General features: G+C 42.9%; 1 long non-coding RNA gene across 1 annotated transcript in view; it reads right to left on the bottom strand.

Moving 5' to 3' along the window:
* The window catches only part of LOC137344471 (uncharacterized), a 111,480-nt gene that overhangs the window by 62,175 nt on the left and 30,319 nt on the right, over positions 1–18,986 (bottom strand). Inside the window, exon 2 of the long non-coding RNA XR_010968367.1 lies at positions 1,040–1,081. This is a non-coding gene — a long non-coding RNA (uncharacterized lncRNA). The remainder of the gene's footprint in view (positions 1–1,039; positions 1,082–18,986) is intronic.

Here is an 18,986-nt window from a genome sequence, read left to right as displayed (position 1 = left end):
TGAGCTTAATGATGGGAGAGATTTGAAAGCATCAGTACAGTAGTGAAAGAACGAACAGCACAAACGGAAATTCCCCAATACCCAAGCAGAATCCCAGAATATCTATCCTGATCGACAACTTGCAGTTACGTAATGCCTTAAACGTAGAAAAATGTCCCAAGGCACTTCACAGACAAAAATGCACGCCAAGCCAGGGGAAGGCGATATTAGGAGGGTTGACCGAAAGCTTGGTCAAAGAGGTGGGGCTTCACGAGGGTCTTAAATAAGGAGAGGGAGATTGAGAAGCAGAGCTGTTTAGGGGGAGTATTCCAATGCATGTGGCCTAGATGGCTATTAATGGTGGAGTGAACTGAGGGAGGGATACACAGTTACTTTTCAGAGTTATTTTCCAGACACTTCCTTGGTTCTAGCAGCACAAGAACCATTATGTTCTGCATAATATTTGATTATCTCAGTCTACCACTATAACCTTCAATCCCATTCCTACTTATATTGATCCATTACTTATTAAAAGGAGTTGATCGACACAGCATTAACCCCTTTTTTTAACCTTGTGTTTCTTTTAATATTTAATACTAATGGTAACATAATCATGGAAGAAATATAGTTTTAAAAAAAAATAAGCTGATAGGCGAAGACCAAGAAAAAATTAGATTGCCAACAGATACTGTACTTGAAAATTTGATCGGAACTCCTTTACCACAAGTATTCAGTAGCAACAGTGACACATATGATGATACTGTGAGTTACACTGAACCGTGCAATAGTTAATCTGCAAGCTGCAGTAAGCCTAACATTAAGAAGCTACACACAGCAGAACTCATGGTAATCACATTGATACCTGCCAGCCTGACACAGAAACTGCTGCACACCAGATGGTATATGATCTTTCCAGAGCTCACAAGATACCAATTAAGATGCAGAATGTAGCAGAACCTGGCTTTTTGGCTGATCAGCTGATCAGAAAAATATAATAGTGTTCCAGTGGATTATTCTCCTTATTTCACGTGTCATTAAAATGCATTACTCCAATTCTTACCTGCCATCTCTGTCCCAGTCGTATACCTCCACCTTGATCGTTCTGTAAAGAAAAAAGCAACTAATTAGTAACGTACGTCAAACTGGAGATGAGTTAATTATAAGATAATTGCCTGTTAAAGTTAAAATTCTTCACAGAAATCTGAAAAAAAGAGGCTGTCTGAAATGTGTGATTAGAATCTGTCTTTATAGCCACTGAAATTGTGATCATTATGCCACATGAATCAGACTTTGGGGAATTGTTGGGACCTAATTATGAAAGAAGCATTTTCCAGTGATAACTATTAACCCCTTTAAGCACTGCAAACAGGTTTACTTGTCTAAGTGCTGCCAAGCCATGGGGATAACTTGAGTGGGCCATCCAAGATTGGGTGAGATTTTATATACAAAAGAAATGCACAAAGTGATCAGATTAAGGATCAACAAGGTCATCTATGTGCGGAACCACAAGAGATGGGTGAGATCCTAAATGAATATTTCACATCGGTATTTACGGTTGAGAAAGGCATGGATGTTAGGGAACTTGGGGAAATAAATAGTGATGTCTTGAGGAGTGTACATATTACAGAGAGGGAGGTGCTGGAAGTCTTAACGCGCATCAAGGTAGATAAATCTCTGGGACCTGATGAAATGTATCCCAGGACGTTATGGGAGGTTAGGGAGGAAATTGCGGGTCCCCTAGCAGAGATATTTGAATCATCGACAGCTACAGGTGAGGTGCCTGAAGATTGGAGGGTAGCAAATGTTGTGCCTTTGTTTAAGAAGGGTGGCAGGGAAAAGCCTGGGAACTACAGACCGGTGAGCCTGACATCTGTAGTGCGTAAGTTGTTAGAGGGTATTCTGAGAGACAGGATCTACAGACATTTGGAGAGGCAGGGACTGATTAGGAACAGTCAGCATGGTTTTGTGAGGAAAATCATGTCTCACGAATTTGATTGAGTTTTTTCATAGAATCATAGAATCATAGAAGTTACAACATGGAAACAGGCCCTTCGGCCCAACATGTCCATGTCGCCCAGTTTATACCACTAAGCTAGTCCCAATTGCCTGCACTTGGCCCATATCCCTCGATACCCATCTTCCCCATGTAACTGTCCAAATGCTTTTTAAAAGACAAAATTGTACCCGCCTCTACTACTGCCTCTGGCAGCTCGTTCCAGACACTCACCACCCTTTGAGTGAAAAAATTGCCCCTCTGGATCCTTTTGTATCTCTCCCCTCTCACCTTAAATCTGTGCCCCCTCGTTATAGACTCCCCTACCTTTGGGAAAAGATTTTGACTATCGACCTTATCTATGCCCCTCATTATTTTATAGACTTCTATAAGATCACCCCTTAACCTCCTACTCTCCAGGGAATAAAGTCCCAGTCTGTCTAACCTCTCCCTGTAAGTCAAACCATCAAGTCCCGGTAGCATCCTAGTAAATCTTTTCTGCACTCTTTCTAGTTTAATAATATCCTTTCTATAATAGGGTGACCAGAACTGTACACAGTACTCCAAGTGTGGCCTCACCAATGCCCTGTACAACTTCAACAAGACATCCCAACTCCTGCATTCAATGTTCTGACCAATGAAACCAAGCATGCTGAATGCCTTCTTCACCACCCTATCCACCTGTGACTCCACTTTCAAGGAGCTATGAATCTGTACTCCTAGATCTCTTTGTTCTATAACTCTCCCCAACGCCCTACCATTAACGGAGTAGGTCCTGGCCCGATTCGATCTACCAAAATGCATCACCTCACATTTATCTAAATTAAACTCCATCTGCCATTCATCGGCCCACTGGCCCAATTTATCAAGATCCCGTTGCAATCCTAGATAACCTTCTTCACTGTCCACAATGCCACCAATCTTGGTGTCATCTGCAAACTTACTAACCATGCCTCCTAAATTCTCATCCAAATCATTAATATAAATAACAAATAACAGCGGACCCAGCACCGATCCCTGAGGCACACCGCTGGACACAGGCATCCAGTTTGAAAAACAACCCTCGACAACCACCCTCTGTCTTCTGTCGTCAAGCCAATTTTGTATCCAATTGGCTACCTCACCTTGGATCCCATGAGATTTAACCTTATGTAACAACCTACCATGCGGTACCTTGTCAAATGCTTTGCTGAAGTCCATGTAGACCACGTCTACTGCACAGCCCTCATCTATCTTCTTGGTTACCCCTTCAAAAAACTCAATCAAATTCGTGAGACATGATTTTCCTCTCACAAAACCATGCTGACTGTTCCTAATTAGTCCCTGCCTCTCCAAATGCCTGTAGATTCTGTCCCTCAGAATACCCTCTAACAACTTACCCACTACAGATGTCAGGCTCACTGGTCTGTAGTTCCCAGGCTTTTCCCTGCCGCCCTTCTTAAACAAAGGCACAACATTTGCTACCCTCCAATCTTCAGGCACCTCACCTGTAGCGGTGGATGATTCAAATATCTCTGCTAGGGGACCCGCAATTTCCTCCCTAACCTCCCATAACGTCCTGGGATACATTTCATCAGGTCCCGGAGATTTATCTACCTTGATGCGCGTTAAGACTTCCAGCACCTCCCTCTCTGTAATATATACACTCCTCAAGACATCACTATTTATTTCCCCAAGTTCCCTAACATCCATGCCTTTCTCAACCGTAAATACCGATGTGAAATATTCATTCAGGATCTCACCCATCTCTTGTGGTTCCGCACATAGATGACCTTGTTGATCCTTAAGGGGTAACCCTTTTGAAGGGGTAACCAAGAAGATAGATGAGGGCTGTGCAGTAGACGTGGTCTACATGGACTTTAGCAAAGCCTTTGACAAGGTACCGCATGGTAGGTTGTTACATAAGGTTAAATCTCACGGGATCCAAGGTGAGGTAGCCAATTGGATACAAAATTGGATTGACGACAGAAGACAGAGGGGGGTTGTAGAGGGTTGTGTTTCAAACTGGAGGCCTGTGACCAGCGGTGTGCCTCAGGGATCGGTGCTGGGTCCGCTGTTATTTGTTATTTATATGAATGATTTGGATGAGAATTTAGGAGGCATGTTTAGTAAGTTTGCAGATGACATCAAGATTGGTGGCATTGTGGACAGTGAAGAAGGTTATCTAGGATTGCAACGGGATCTTGATAAATTGGGCCAGTGGGCCGATGAATGGCAGATGGAGTTTAATTTAGATAAATGTGAGGTGATGCATTTTGGGAGATCGAATCGGGCCAGGACCTACTCCGTTAATGGTAGGGCGTTGGGGAGAGTTATAGAACAAAGAGATCTAGGAGTACAGGTTCATAGCTCCTTGAAAGTGGAGTCACAGGTGGATAGGGTGGTGAAGAAGGCATTCAGCATGCTTGGTTTCATTGGTCAGAACATTGAATACAGGAGTTGGGATGTCATGTTGAAGTTGTACAAGACATTAGTAAGGCCACACTTGGAATACTGTGTACAGTTCTGGTCACCCTATTGTAGAAAGGATATTATTAAACTAGAAAGAATGCAGAAAAGATTTACTGGGATGCTACCGGGACTTGATGGTTTGACTTATAGGGAGAGGTTGGATAGACTGAGACTTTTTTCCCTGGAGAGTAGGAGGTTTAGGGGTGATCTTATAGAAGTCTATAAAATAATGAGGGGGATAGATAAGGTAGATAGTCAAAATCTTTTCCCAGAGGTAGGGGAGTCTATAACGAGGGGACATAGATTTAAGGTGAGAGGGGAGAGATACAAAAGGGTCCAGAGGGGCAATTGTTTCACTCAAAGGGTGGTGAGTGTCTGGAACGAGCTGCTAGAGGCAGTAGTAGAGGCGGGTACAATTTTGTCTTTTAAAAAGCATTTGGACAGTTACATGGGTAAGATGGGTATAGAGGGATATGGGCCAAGTGCAGGCAACTGGGACTAGCTTAGTGGTATAAACTGGGCAACATGGACATGTTGGGCCGAAGGGCCTGTTTCCATGTTGTAAACTTCTATGATTCTATTAATCTTCAGAATATGGGTGTTGAATTGGTTGGAAAATTTGCCTTTCAAGCAAATGTTTAGCCAATGAAAACCTTTTTTTATAAAAAGAAATGGACGGTGCAAGCAGAAAAGCAGAGATTAAAGTCGAAGTTTGTCAAATTTTATAAACTGGGAAGAAAAGTTTAGAATAGTAGAATAGATGCTGGGAATTTTGCCAAGGTTCTCCCAATCGGTCACCATGACTTCGGCAGAAGAATGGCAGAAGCCCCGATTTACGCGATGTAGCCAGGGTTTCTGCTCATTTTCTGCTGGAGCTATGGCAGGTGATCAGCAGAATCTCCAAGGAATTTCCTGGCAAGACCGTAGTGGTTAGGAAAAAAAGAGCAAAATTAAAATGAAAACATGTGCTGAGACAATAGAGAGGGGAATAATAGGAGGAAAATGGGAAGGTAGGACAAGCACAGCTGAATTGTTTACACATTTTTATTGTATGTAAAATGGTGTTTATGTGTTTAATTTAGTAGTTTAAAGTTAATATTTAAGAAAAGCATTTTACAAACTTTCTGTATAATATTTTAAACCTTGTTAGGGAAAAGCATTATGTCAGTTTTCCCTGTGAACAAAGGCATTCTGTCTATCCAAAACAAGCTTTTTATGACCTTGTGCAAGAGAGGGCCTCTTTGAGTAATGAGCATTTCATGTCATGCTCATTTCCTGTTCATAACATGGGTAAAGGGAGTTATCCATACTTTGGTAGTAGTGCAAGATGCTTTAGACAGAGATAAGGGTGACTGATAACTCAGAGGCAGCTAATCATAGGGGAGGTGGTAAAGCCAAATGTTGTGTGTATAAGGGAGTAGGACTGATAGCAGCCCTATGGGACAGAGAGGATGATTGATGGGAGGCCCATACAGAGCGAATTGTCTCTAAGACATAAAAAGATGGGAGCTTTTCAGTTTTGATTAGAACCTTCGCGGAGCGAGGCTGGACCGCACAACTAATCAAGACCTTCGAAAGTGCACATCGAAGTCTTGGTCACTGATCAACTTTGTGCCAGGTTATATTCATTCTTACTAGCATGTTTAATTGTACTCTTGTATTTTAACATCTTTATTACTTATTATAACTGCTTAATAAAGCCATTACACTTTGGAACAAACCACCTTGCAGCCTTTTTGGTTAAAGACTCGAACAGTAAAATATATTACTTACATATTGGCGCTCCAATGTGAGGCGCAAGGTGTTGGTTTGTGCAAAGTATAAGTATTTGGGTTGTTGTACTTGGTGAACTGGCAAAGTTGGGATCATGTGTTTTTGGTCGTGAGATACCTGTGTAATAGTCCAGAGGCGATACTGCGGTGGGTTGTTTAACTCACAGTTTGAGGGGCGGGTTGGTTAATGTGGCATGAGATCCTCGCACAGGCTCACAGTTTTGAGCAGTGGGCTGGTTAACATGGCGAAAGATATCCTCGCACGGGCTCACGGATCATTAACATTTTTTTTTAAAAAGGAAGGGTAGTTTTTAGCCATGGCAGATGAGATTGATAGTTACGGGAAGATGGAAGAATCACCAGCAAAATCTCTGGTAGATAAAACAAAGAAGTATATTCAGGAGAAACTAGGAACTTGTGCTTTATTAGTCAAAAATTGTCAGACTTTGTGAGGTTGAGGATCAAGTGAAGGAGTTAACTGAAGGAGGAAAAGATCAAAGGTAATGGTTGGAAAGCAGGGATGCTGCTGTTTCAGCTTCAGAGGTGGAAAGGTTAAAGGACAAACTGCAGGCAGTTCAGATTAAATATAAAATGCTAAAAGATAAAGCACAGAAAGGAGGAGGAGGAGGAGCATAGCAAGACAGAAAATGAAAATAAAACTATGGCCAAAATTATGAGAAAAGAGAAAGAGGTGCCCCAAAAGGGGCCCCATCATGATAGTTATAATAGAGATATTAAAGCATAAACAACTGAAATCCCACAGGGGGATGGTACATGTGATAAGTCAGTGTGGCGTAGCTGAGGGAGATGATAGTGGGAATGAAGGTATAGACAGGGATGACCTCGCAGAAAAGACAGAGCATTACTGGGGAGACGACGACGACCGAGATCATTATCCCGATCGAGGTCCGAGGGACCCGATACCCAGAATGGCCCCCACGCGTACAGTCAAACGGGAGGTCGGGAGAATTTGGGCCCAGGGAGATGCCCAGCTACCAGAGGGTGCAGAGACATATGTTGAAAACGCTGCAGAGAATGTGACACAGACCATAGAGATCTCCTATACGGGTATGCAATTACAGGAATTAGTGAAAGCTATCCCTAAAATAAAAGTCAGGGAAGACCCAGTATCTTCTATAGCAGCAATAAATCAAACTGTTGAATTGAACGGCAGTGACGACAGAGAGAATGTGCAAAAGATACTATGTGCCTGTAGCCCCGAGGTATTCAAGTGTCTGTCGTCAGGGATATGAGAAGGCAGGCAGGGATGGGTGGATACTATTGCTGCCGTTTGGAAAGCAGTGGGAATAGGAGGTAGTAGAGATCAGGCTGCTTTGCAAGCTCTGATGAACAGTAAGCAAGTGAAAGATGGAGGGACCTTCGCTACACCAGGCTTGGGTGAGGACTCAAAGTGTGAGTCAGTATGGGGTTAAGTCACAAACATCAGAAATTGAAATATAGTTTAAGTGAAAAAGGGTAGTCTGTGATGAAATCAAGAAGGAGAAAGGGAAAGTGTTTCAAACAACACAATGTGTTCTTTTGTTTTCAGTGTACTGTCTCTTTAAAAAGCCTGTCCTAATTGTGAGCGCTTTCTTTTTGCTGTTGTGGGCTACGCCCCCCGTTTTAATGCTCGTTATGTGTTTTTCTCTTTTGTGTTGAGTAACTGTGAACATGAATTGATGTCTGAATATTTTGACATTCTATTGGCTTAATGATATTGGTTGTATTGAAATATGATAGCTGTTGGGAAACTGACAGCATCACTTCTGATCCTGAGATTGACCGTGATCAGAAAAAAAAGTGACCGAAGAAACGAAAATGGCAACAATCTGGAGATGTCTTGTAGTTGAACTATTTAAATGCTAATTACTTTAAAATGAGATTTAATTGTAAAAAAAAGATGAAATACATCTTTAAAGAATTACAAGTTACAGTTGCAGATTGTCTCTGGTTACAAATTAATTTGAACGTCTTCAAAACAAATGTGATTAATTCCTCCCCCACTCTCTTAAGGCTTTGACAAGCAAGAATTAATTAACCCTTTCTTCTGTATTGATAAAATTAGTATTTGGACTGCACTAGTTTTTTTTTAAGATGTTTGTCTGCAAAGTTCAAAGTGAAACACCCCCTGTCTTCAGGGGTGCATTTCACATTCCATATAGCCCTCAGGCAGCTAGGACGGTCGAGTGTATGGATCATACCCTTACGCAGCGAGTTATCAAGGCAGTGGGAGAGGTTGGTAAGGTTTGGGGTGTTTCGTGGTACCCCTTCCCGAGCGATGGGACATACTCTGTTCGAAGTCATGACTGGATGCCGGATGCGGTTGCCAGAGATTTGGCTCGGCGGCGCCCTCTCTGGACCGCAACACAAGAGTGTGACCATGGACAGGTTTACTTAAGTTCCGCCCTATCAATTGGCAACAATAATAAGTGCCGGCACAATTCAGTCCTTATGTTAAGGGTCCTGAAGTGGGGAACAGGGTGATGGTGAAACTGAACAATGTCACAGGAAAGTGGGCAAAGAGATTTGAAGGAGCCTTCTTAATAATAGACTAATTGAGTAATAATGTGTATAAAATTCAAGCTGATAAAAGGGATAGATGGGTACATATTAACCAGATAAAGAAGTAGCAGGGGCAGGATACTGAAACGGTACATGCCATCGTTCCTATCATTCTTTTATGGCTTATGGATGATGACAATGTGCAAGTTGAGGAGGAAGAGACCACCTCCACCACCTCCACCAACTCCAGAATGACATTCAAAGGCTATGGGCCTTTAATAACATGGGATTGGAGTGGCAGCTCGAACATTCTGAACCCTCCTTACCTGAGCGAATAAATGAAATCAATCAAAAACACAGAGTAGGACTTGGAGTTGGAAACTCCAAAGTCAGCCGTCCTATGTACATCTGTGTGTGGGATAGACAGGGTTAATTTCAGACAGACTGCGAGTTCCAGAGACAGAGAGAGATAGGACAGAGAAGCTAGGCAGTCTCTCTCATGTTTTGTTTTTCTGGATTTGTTTCAGTTAAAGGGATTATTCTTTAAAAAATGAATTGACAAATTAACCCTTTGGGCTCTCAAGAAGAGCCAATGGATTTTCATTTTTTCTTTCCTTTTAAAGCGGGGAGCTATGGTTTTTGGGACTGCATGAGTGTTGATGGTGCAGGATTACCAAGAGTAGTTCCTTGACATAAAAGTGGCTTAACAAAGTTACGGAGCGATCCAGTGATGTTAAGAATTTAAGAACTTATCTGCAGACACTGGCGGTGATGTTTTGGATTAAGACTTGGATTTTGAAATTCAAAATTACATAGAGAAGGAATAGCAATCAATAGCCTTGATCTAAGTTGCTTTTCCTGATTTGTTTTGCTTTAACCCATTTATTTTCTGAGACAGAGTGCTTAAAGGAGGGGGAAGGTACATTCAAAAGTAATTCCAAGCACTTTTGTCTCTGCTGTAAAACCAAGCCTAGACATAATTTGTTTCTGAAATTAGAATTGATAAGATAAATTGATACGAGTTGCTGTTCAAGCACTCAAGAAGGGAAAATTTACCTGTAGTTTAAGGGGATAATCAAATTATATTTTAAAATAAAAGAAGTGGAGTCTAAGTGGCTCCTGCCCAATGCTGTGTATCAAGGATGAAAGTATTTTGGGGAGGAAATAAAATTGAACATTGACAAGCCCTGTCAGTCCGACAATACTGCTCTCTGGAATTGGGATCATTTTGAAATGATGGAATGGACTCAGGCACAATGTAGTGGGATATTTTGGGAAATGAAAAGCGGTCAAAGAAGAATTTAAGTAAAATAAACAAAAATATATTGATATTGGACTGGACTGTAAATATTGTATTGGACAGTAAAGTTCCTCCATGGGTCATGCATGAGATGAAATGGTAATAATAATGGGATGTATAAAATTTGATGAGAGGAAGTGGTTGAGGATGTAAGATAGAAACAGGAAAATTACACCACCAAATTGGAATTTTTTTATGGTCATCGCCCTCAGAGATTATGGGTGAATTTCAGGAACCAAACCAAAGGAGTTAGGGAAAGATGTGTGAGTGCATCCATGAGTAACATAAATCACCTGGGCATGATTTACTAAAGATATCAATCTAGTATAAGTGTAAAATCTAGTGAAAGTCAGAAGTTGAGAAGAGTTATATATTGATAGTTTTCTCTTGGAGAGGTTTGTGTCTTTGCCTACACTAAACAATGAGAAAACTGCATTCGATAGCCTGGCCATTACCTGAGACATCGGGACCATACAGGGGAACATAAGCAAAAACCTCCAGAGACCCCCCAATCTTTTATTAAGATAACCTGAAAGCCCAAGAATGGCTACAATGGACATGAAAGGTACAAATGTACATTGCCATTGGAAATGGAGACCAGGATGAAGAACATGATTACAAAAGCCTATGACCTAGTGAGCTATTTAAACCACTCTTCAAACAGAGCAGTTGTTCTTACAGGATTGAATCTTGCCGGACATATGAAGTGTGCCATGGAAAACACATTTGCCAATACCATGAGGAAGAAGAAACTGGCCAGCAGAAAGTTAATATTCAAGAACATTACCTGTGATATGTTGTGTGTGAGACAACTAGTATGCGGAAATACATGAAGAAAATGCACTGAAGAACAGGTCTCAGACATGCTCAGTTACTTGACAACAGCATGATATGAAATGGTTAATGTGGCTCAGAAGAGTGAGAAAACCTTTTAAGCAAGGCATTGACATGTGCTCCATAGAGAAACTAAGTAATTAATGAAACAATCAGGTTAGAGTTAAACACTGGTACCTATCAGAGGGATTGAAATTAAAGTAAGGAGGGACATAGAAATTTGAATTTCCAAAATTCAGGGTTAGGTTCCTTTGAGTTAACAATGAAATTGGAACAACTAAGGGCTAGGGAAAAATAATATTTAGTAAAAGGAGAGCTGGAGAATCTTTTAAGTCCATGATTTCTTGATAATACGGTACATTGTAGTTTTCTACACAGTGTATTATGATTTTCTTTGTCTATATCACAATGTGTATGATTAACCAAATGAAACAGATACAATATGTATCTGTCTATGTGTGTTTATGTAAAGATAATGTTAATAAAATGTAACTCAAGGTGATCTTAGACAAGACAGAGAAGAAAGTTATGGGGTAAGGTGAAAATTGACCCATAGTAGTTTCATTCAGGTTCAAAAGGTTGGAGATGTAAGAATATGGTTTAAACTGAGCATAGTCAATGATCCCATCTCATGTAGCATTGAGGCATTTAGCAAGAGGGTGATGCTGGGTGAAACAAAGATGCTGTCACTGTGTGAACAAAAGCAGCTTGTAAGTACACAGCAGAGATAAAAGATGAGGTAGTCACGTTACATGGCGCAGTTCATCTAAAGTTGAACACAGAATCAGCATGGGGGTTAGATTATTTACGGCTAGGAGATAAGACCAGAGATGCATATGTGCAGCCCAGACAGCTGAATAGTATAAAGATAGGGCACTCTGCACCCAAAAGTTAGAGCTCTTGGGACAGTCGGAAGTCCACAGCCCGTTAGACCAGAAGAGCAAATGGATCAGAGAGGCATGTGATGCTGACAAGATGAGAACGTTAGATAAGGCCATGTGAGGTCACCAAGGGCTGTTGGAGATCAAGATTGAAAGACTGAAATGAAACAACACAATGCTGACATTGAAAAGGGGACATTTACCCTTTCAAATCACGCATGATGGGAAACAGTATACAACACCCTTGGGCTAGAATTCTCTCACAGATTTTAATCTTTATGTAGTATACTCAATGTATAAAAGCTGAATGTGCAAATGGATGTATTGCGCTACTGAGCTGAGACCTAAGGATGGGACGGGAATGTGAGTCTAAAGGGTTTCCCCTGTAGACTCAGAAGAAGGGAATGTGAGAAAAGCATTATCCAAGCTTTCTGTATAATACTGTAAACCTTGTTAGGGAAAAGCATTATGTCAGTTCTCCCTGTGAACAAAGGCTTTCTGTCTATCCAAAACAAGCTTTTAATGACCTTGTGCAAGAGAGGGCCTCGTTGAGCAATAAGCATTTGGAGTCATGCTCATCTCCTGTTCATAACATGGGTAAAGGGAGTTATCCATACTTTGGTAGTAGTACAAGGTGCTTTAGACAGAGATAAGGGTGACTGATAACTCGCAAGTGACTAATCATGAGGGAGGTGGTAAAGCCAAATGTTGTGTGTATAAGGGAGTAGGACTGCCCTATGGGACAGAGAAAATGATTGACAGGAGACCAATAGAGCTAATTGTCCCTAAGACATATAAAGATGGGAGCTTTTAAGTATTGATTAGAACGTTCTTGGAGTGAGGCTGGGCCGCTCAACTAACCAAAACCTTCGAAAGTGCACATCGAAGTCTTGGACACTGATCAACTTTGTACCAGGTTGTATTCATCTTACTAGCATGTTTAATTGTACTCTTGTATTTTAACACCTTTGTCACTGATTATAACTTCTTAATAAAGCCATTATACTTTGGAACAAACCACCTTACAATCTTTTTGGTTAAAGACTCGAACAGTAAAATACATTACTTATAATATTATGGCAAAAATACTGAAATTATGCAGCGAGATATTAGCTTACAAGTGCTTAATATGCCCTTCTAAAATTCTTCTCTGCTATTTTGGCAGATGAGTGCATTTCAGAACAACTGAAATAAAAATAAATCCGGGAGACAATAAAGGCGAATTTCAACTTTGGCGAGAACGCAAAACAGGCGATAGCAAATCGCGCACCCGTTGTTAAGAAAAATCGGGTGGGTGTATAACGGGCAACCGATTTGCTACCGTCCGTTTTGCGCTCCTGAGAAAGTATGATTTCACCCTCAAGAGCTTTAGATGAATGATTTAAGTACTAGTATGCCTAGATTTCTCTGCATAATTGTTTGACTTAAGTTCCAGTATATTTTCAGCATCACAGGGTGTGAGCTGAAAAGAAATAAAACTGGTCATCCCAGAGAGAGAATGAGAGACAGGAGGTTTTCTGAAACTTTCATTTGCTTAAGGGTCAAAAACCACTATTTTCACTTTGTGTTGAACAGAGTGATTATATACAAAATACACCAGCCACACAACCAACACATTCATTACACATTGCCCGACTGTAGGAGGGTTAAACGAGGATGTTTTGATGCACGAGGAAGCAGACTATCACACAGCAGTGGGGGGAGTGGGAACGCAGCAACTACAATATTTATATGAATGCTACGTGGGCAAAATTATTCCGTAAGTCATATTACCCTTAATAATTAAGACACAATAACATTTTTTTGAAGGGTAGATACTTGGAAGGCAGTTAGGCTGATAAAATGTATTTGCAAGAAAATTGAAAAAGTGGAAAGATGTACATGTGATAAAGGATTACAGAGTGAAGCTTTTATTCTATTCAATTATCTCTGTTCATCTTGGATGTCAATCAGATCTGAAGAAACATTGTGCAGAAATAATGTCAATTTATTCTTTCCACATGACCAGTAATTTCACCACTCAGAATTGTTGGTGTACAAGGAATAATCATGAATCAAAAATGATAATTTAGACATGAAAAGTGACATTTAATATCAGTAGCTATCGATATTATTCCAGAATTCATTATTAGTGCAATTCAAATAACACGACAGAGGAAACTAAATAGGATGGCATTTCAATTTGTTTGCTAAAATTCTCATCCTTGTGTTTAAATCCCTCCATGGTCTCACCTCTCCTTATCTCTGTAACCTCCTCCAGTGCTACAACTCTTCCCCACCCACCTCCCAAATTCTCCATTCCTTTGACTCGGGCCTTGTGTACATCGCCTCCTCCATTTGGCACCTATGCTCCTTGCTCTGGAATTAAATTGCTAAACCCTCCCTTTCTTTAAGACTCTCCTTAAAACCCCCCTCTTTGATCAAGCTTTTGGTCAATATTCCTAATTGTTTCTTCTTTGGATACTTTTGATGTCCATTTATTCCTTACACTTTTGTGAAGCACCATCGAATGTTTCTTAACATTAAAGGTTCCATATAAATGCAAGTCGTTGTTGAAGTGTAGCAACTGTTGTTATGTAGGTAGATGTAGCAACTAATTTGCGCACAGCGAGGGCTCATAAACAGCAAATGAGATAAATGACCAATCGGTTCCTGATGGTTGAGGGATGAATTTTAGCCAGGTCACCAGGAGAACTCCCTGCTCTTCCTTGAATAGTGCCATGGGACCTTTTATGTCCATGAAGCAGACAGGCAAGGCCTCAGCTTAATGCTCACCTGAAGGCCGGCAACTTCAACAATGCAACATTCCCCGAGCACTGCACTGAAATGTCAGTCTGGAGAAGGAGCACGTGCTGGTGCCAGAGGAGGAGCAGAACTTATTGATTTCCATCAAGAACCCCCTGTACTTTGGGAAATGCAGCTGTGTAGTGACATTGGCAGTCATGACACATTCTTCTTGTTAATCAGCAGGAGAGGTGAAGAAATAGCTGGCTACCCTGACCAATGCATCAGTCAGATGTGTTGTACATCCATGTGTTGCTCGAAAGTTGGTATTGTGAGATATACTTTGCAGATCCTGTCTCTTTTTAAGGACCTTCCTGTTCTGCAAAACTCTTGGAAAAGAGTTTCTATACAGTCCATTTCTCAGTGATTTTGGTAACAATGATTCTCCCGCCTCTCATTATACAAACAATAGCACCATGGCATGATCAGGAAAATTCAGGAAGTATTCGGTTAAATGTTCACACACTAAATAGCTGCAAAATAAGTTACTAAATTTAATCAGTAAATGTCACTTGCAAAATAAGAAAAACTGTGCCAGTCTCAATTCCGCCAGTGGTAGACAACAAACCTCATATGTTTTAAGTGTAAAAGGGTAAATGCATTATAGGTCTGCAGTTTGATACTCATCAGCAATTGTTTTTGAAAATTGGTTAGCCATTACTAATTGCTAGACAGTGAAAAATCCCATTGCTCTGAGCTATTACCATACAATAGTGGTGTAAACCCAGCAGTTTTTCATCAGTACCACAGCAATAACGTCTTACCAAATATTTACATTTACCTGAGGAAGGAGAAAATCTCCGAAAGCTTGTGAATTTAAAATAAAATTGCTGGACTATAACTTGGTGTTGTAAAATTGTTTACAATTGTCAACCCCAGTCCATCACCGGCATCTCCACATCACAAATACACTTCAATTAGGGCTGGGTTATGATCCATCACTGTCTACTCCAACTAGACTGGGTTGTGTGTTAATGTGCATGGTTCTTTAAGGTTAAGCCAAATAATGACATTATTTTTCTGCTGTATTTGTGGAGCTTGAAAACCAAACAAACCCAAAATCCATACAGCACTGAGTAGATAATGAAGCTCTTTCTGCAATGTGTCATTCTGCACAGGCACTCAGTTATCCTAGTAACACTGGAGATAACATCAAGTTTCCGTATTTACATCAGAAATCCATTAAATAAACATTGCAACAATGCAACCAGTAAGACTTTCTATTTTAAACAAATGCATTTAAAAATTACCTTCTGGCAATATCACAAAGAAGTTCATGGCTTCCCAACACATCAGGCTCGATTTTAACCCTGCCCGCCCAACGGGAATGAGGAGGGTGGCTGGTTAAAATGGTGGCTGCACGTTTCCTGCTGCATTCCCGATGTGCTCCCACCCGCCGCAGTTTTTGGATTTGAGAAAGGCTCCCAGCAGAGGCAGGCAGGGAGCCTCAATAATATCTAAATTTCAGGGTCCTATGGCACAATCTAGGACCCCAATGTGATTTTAACTGCCGAGTGCGCAAGTCACACAGAGTGCCGGACCCCACCAGTGAAACTTGGCAGCAAGCATGAGCAGGGCCAGAAGAGCCTGAGGAAGGTAGGTAATTTAAATTTGTTATGGTTACCTAATGGGCCAGAAGGAGCACGAGTGTTCCTCCAGGCCCTATCAAAAAAAATTGGATCTCCCTTCCCTGGGTTTCCCTCCCCCTCCCATAATCACATTTGGGTGCCCCCGACCCATTATCTTACTGCCAGGGACCATTCCCTCGGGTCCCCGGCGACGGCATCTTGCCGCTCGAAATCTTGTTCCCATCTGCCGAAGAAGTATGGATTGCCGCCGAGTTCAGGCAGGAGTTGGACGTTCAACGTGGAAACGAGGCCCAGGAGTTGAAAATCTCCCCAGTCATGCCATCATGAGAGCTTGCCGCTCACCTCGAACTCTGCAAGCTGCACTCTCTCCCCAAGTTAAAATTGGACCTATTGGGCAGCATTTTAGCACCCGCTAACAGGTGCGTTCCTGGCGGAGGGGCCCCGAAAATCGGGAAATCCCGGAGCGGGACCGGAGCCCGCCTCGAACCCGCACACTTCCGGGTTCCCCGCTGACGCGCCGGCGTGCGCGCGCAGCCCCCGCTGGTGGGAATCCCGCAGGCAATTAAAGCCAGCGGGATGCCACTTGAAGGTATTTATTTGGCTTGTTCAGGTCATTAACTGACCTGATTAAGGGATTATGTGAGGAGGGGTGGGATTTTAGAGCAAACTGGGACTGTTTCCCACACTGGGGGAAACACTCCCAGTTCAAATGGACCTGTTGCAGCCATCAGCCTGTGGCACCTGCAAAGGTCCATTTGACAGGTGGGGCGGGGGAGACCCTCACTCATTGCAGGAGGCCACTCTGTCACTTGGGACAAAGTTTGGCCTCCACCACCCTCCTCCTGACAGTCAAAGTCACCAATTTGCACACTTACCCCGGTGTCCAGACACATGTACCTACCTTGCGGACCCCCTCAGATGTACATCTTGCAGATGGGGGCCGCCGTAGCTGCAGTCATGACCTCCTCGGAGGGCGAACAGCATCACCAGCCTCGCCATCCATGCCGTCCACCTCTGACACGTGGAGCTCCCCAACAGAGTGCTGTGACACATCCACCTGCACAGGAGGAGTGAGGGCTACCGCAGAGAGAGATGCGTCGCAGAGGGCACTACCCTCGCCACAGGGTCCACACACCGAGGCCCAGCTTCCTGCACCTCTCTGAGCAGCAGTGCACACGGAGGCTCAGAGTCAATCGACATGTAGTCGTGGACATCTGCAGCCTCCTTCATGCCAAGCTACTCCAGGCTGGCCCGAGCACCATCTTCTTACCTGTCGCTGTCAAAGTCACCACTGCCCTCAACAACCTCTCCTCCACATCCTTCCAGGGTGCAACCGGGGACATCACCGACGTCTCTCAGCCGTCTGCACAAAAGAGCCCTGCAAATACACATACACCCACTCTGCAATGACACAATGGGTGGCATCAGTTGTGGGTCTTCATAGTGATCCTCAGGAAAGGGCATTATTGCACAAACCAGACAAGATTCGCAAAGACATGGCAGTAGTGGTGCCAATATAATATGTAATGTGAGTTGGTCAGAAATTTATTAGAAGTAACACCCATGACAAACCCTCAAACACCCTTGTGCATTCCCTTCATGCTCACGACACGTTTGCCTTACGCTGCCTACTGCACATATGTGATGCAAGCCTTATGGCTGCAGCGCAGGTAGTGGCAGGTTGAGTGAGGCTGGCCGTGAAAGAGATGCACGAGAGGGTGAGTACAAGATAGAGCCATGAGATTGTATGAGGATTGGGTTGAGTGGTAGTGGCGGGATGAGTACTGGCAAGGTGAGTAGGTGCAGGTGCGATGAGGATGAGGTTTGAGTGGGTATGAGGGGTGATGTGACAGAGTAGTGTTGGCAGTGCAGAAGGAGATGTGGGGTGGGGGCGGTGATGTGGCAGACGGAGTGTAGGGGAAAGAGTAAGTGTACGCACTTTGGCTGACCTACTGAGGTCATTGGAGCGCCTCCTGCACTGTATGCAGGTGGGCGATATGTTGGTGGTGCTGGTGACCTCCTCTGCCACCTCGAGCCAGGCCTTCCTGATGGCAGAGGCAGGCCGCTTCCTCCCGCCCGCCGGGGGGAAGATCTCTGTCCTCCCCCTCCTCCTCACCCCGTGTATTGATACCTGGAGTGAGGCATCATTAAACTGGGAGCAGCCTTCCTCCTGGGCTGCTCCATGCTGTGATTTTTTCTGTTTGTTGCAGCATCTGTCCAGTTGAGGACTGCCCCTTTAAATAGAGCTCCTCCAGCTGACAGATCTTACTGTGCATGCGCAGCCCACCCGACGCGCAGATCAGCATTGGGGAACCCGGAGGAGCAGGTAAGTGGATCTAATTATGCTACGATCGCGCGGGGAGCTGACTGATTTCGCCGGGCGCGATAGCCCCCGGGGCGAGAACCCGCAGCCCTGGTAACATCGGGCCCATTGCATCTGAATCACCACCTTTTATGACAACAGTTACATAGAAACATATAAACATAGAAAATAGGAGCAAGAGTAAGCCATTCGGCCCTTCGGCCTGCTCTGCCATTCAAAATGATCATGGCTGATCATCGAACTCAGTACCCTGTTCCCGCTTTTTCCCCATATCCCTTGATCCCTTTAGCATTAAGAAATATATCTATCTCCTTCTTGAATACATCTAATGACTTGGCCTCCACTGCCTTTTGTGGTAGAGAATTCCACAGGTTCACCACCTTCTGAATGAAGAAATTTCTCCTCATCTCGGTTCTAAATGGCAAACCCCGTATCCTGAGGCTGTGTGACCTCTGGTTCTGGACTCCCCAGCCATCAGGAACATCCTCCCTGCATCTAGTCTGTCTCATCCTGTTAGAATTTTATATGTTTCGATGAGATCACCTCTCATTCTTCTAAACTCTAGTGAATATAGGCCT

This window comes from Heptranchias perlo, chromosome 27 (genome assembly GCF_035084215.1).
Source record: "Heptranchias perlo isolate sHepPer1 chromosome 27, sHepPer1.hap1, whole genome shotgun sequence".
Classification (NCBI taxonomy): Eukaryota; Metazoa; Chordata; class Chondrichthyes; order Hexanchiformes; family Hexanchidae; genus Heptranchias; species Heptranchias perlo.
The sequence above is the reverse complement of the archived record's forward strand: the minus strand, read 5'-3'. Positions and strand labels throughout refer to the sequence as shown.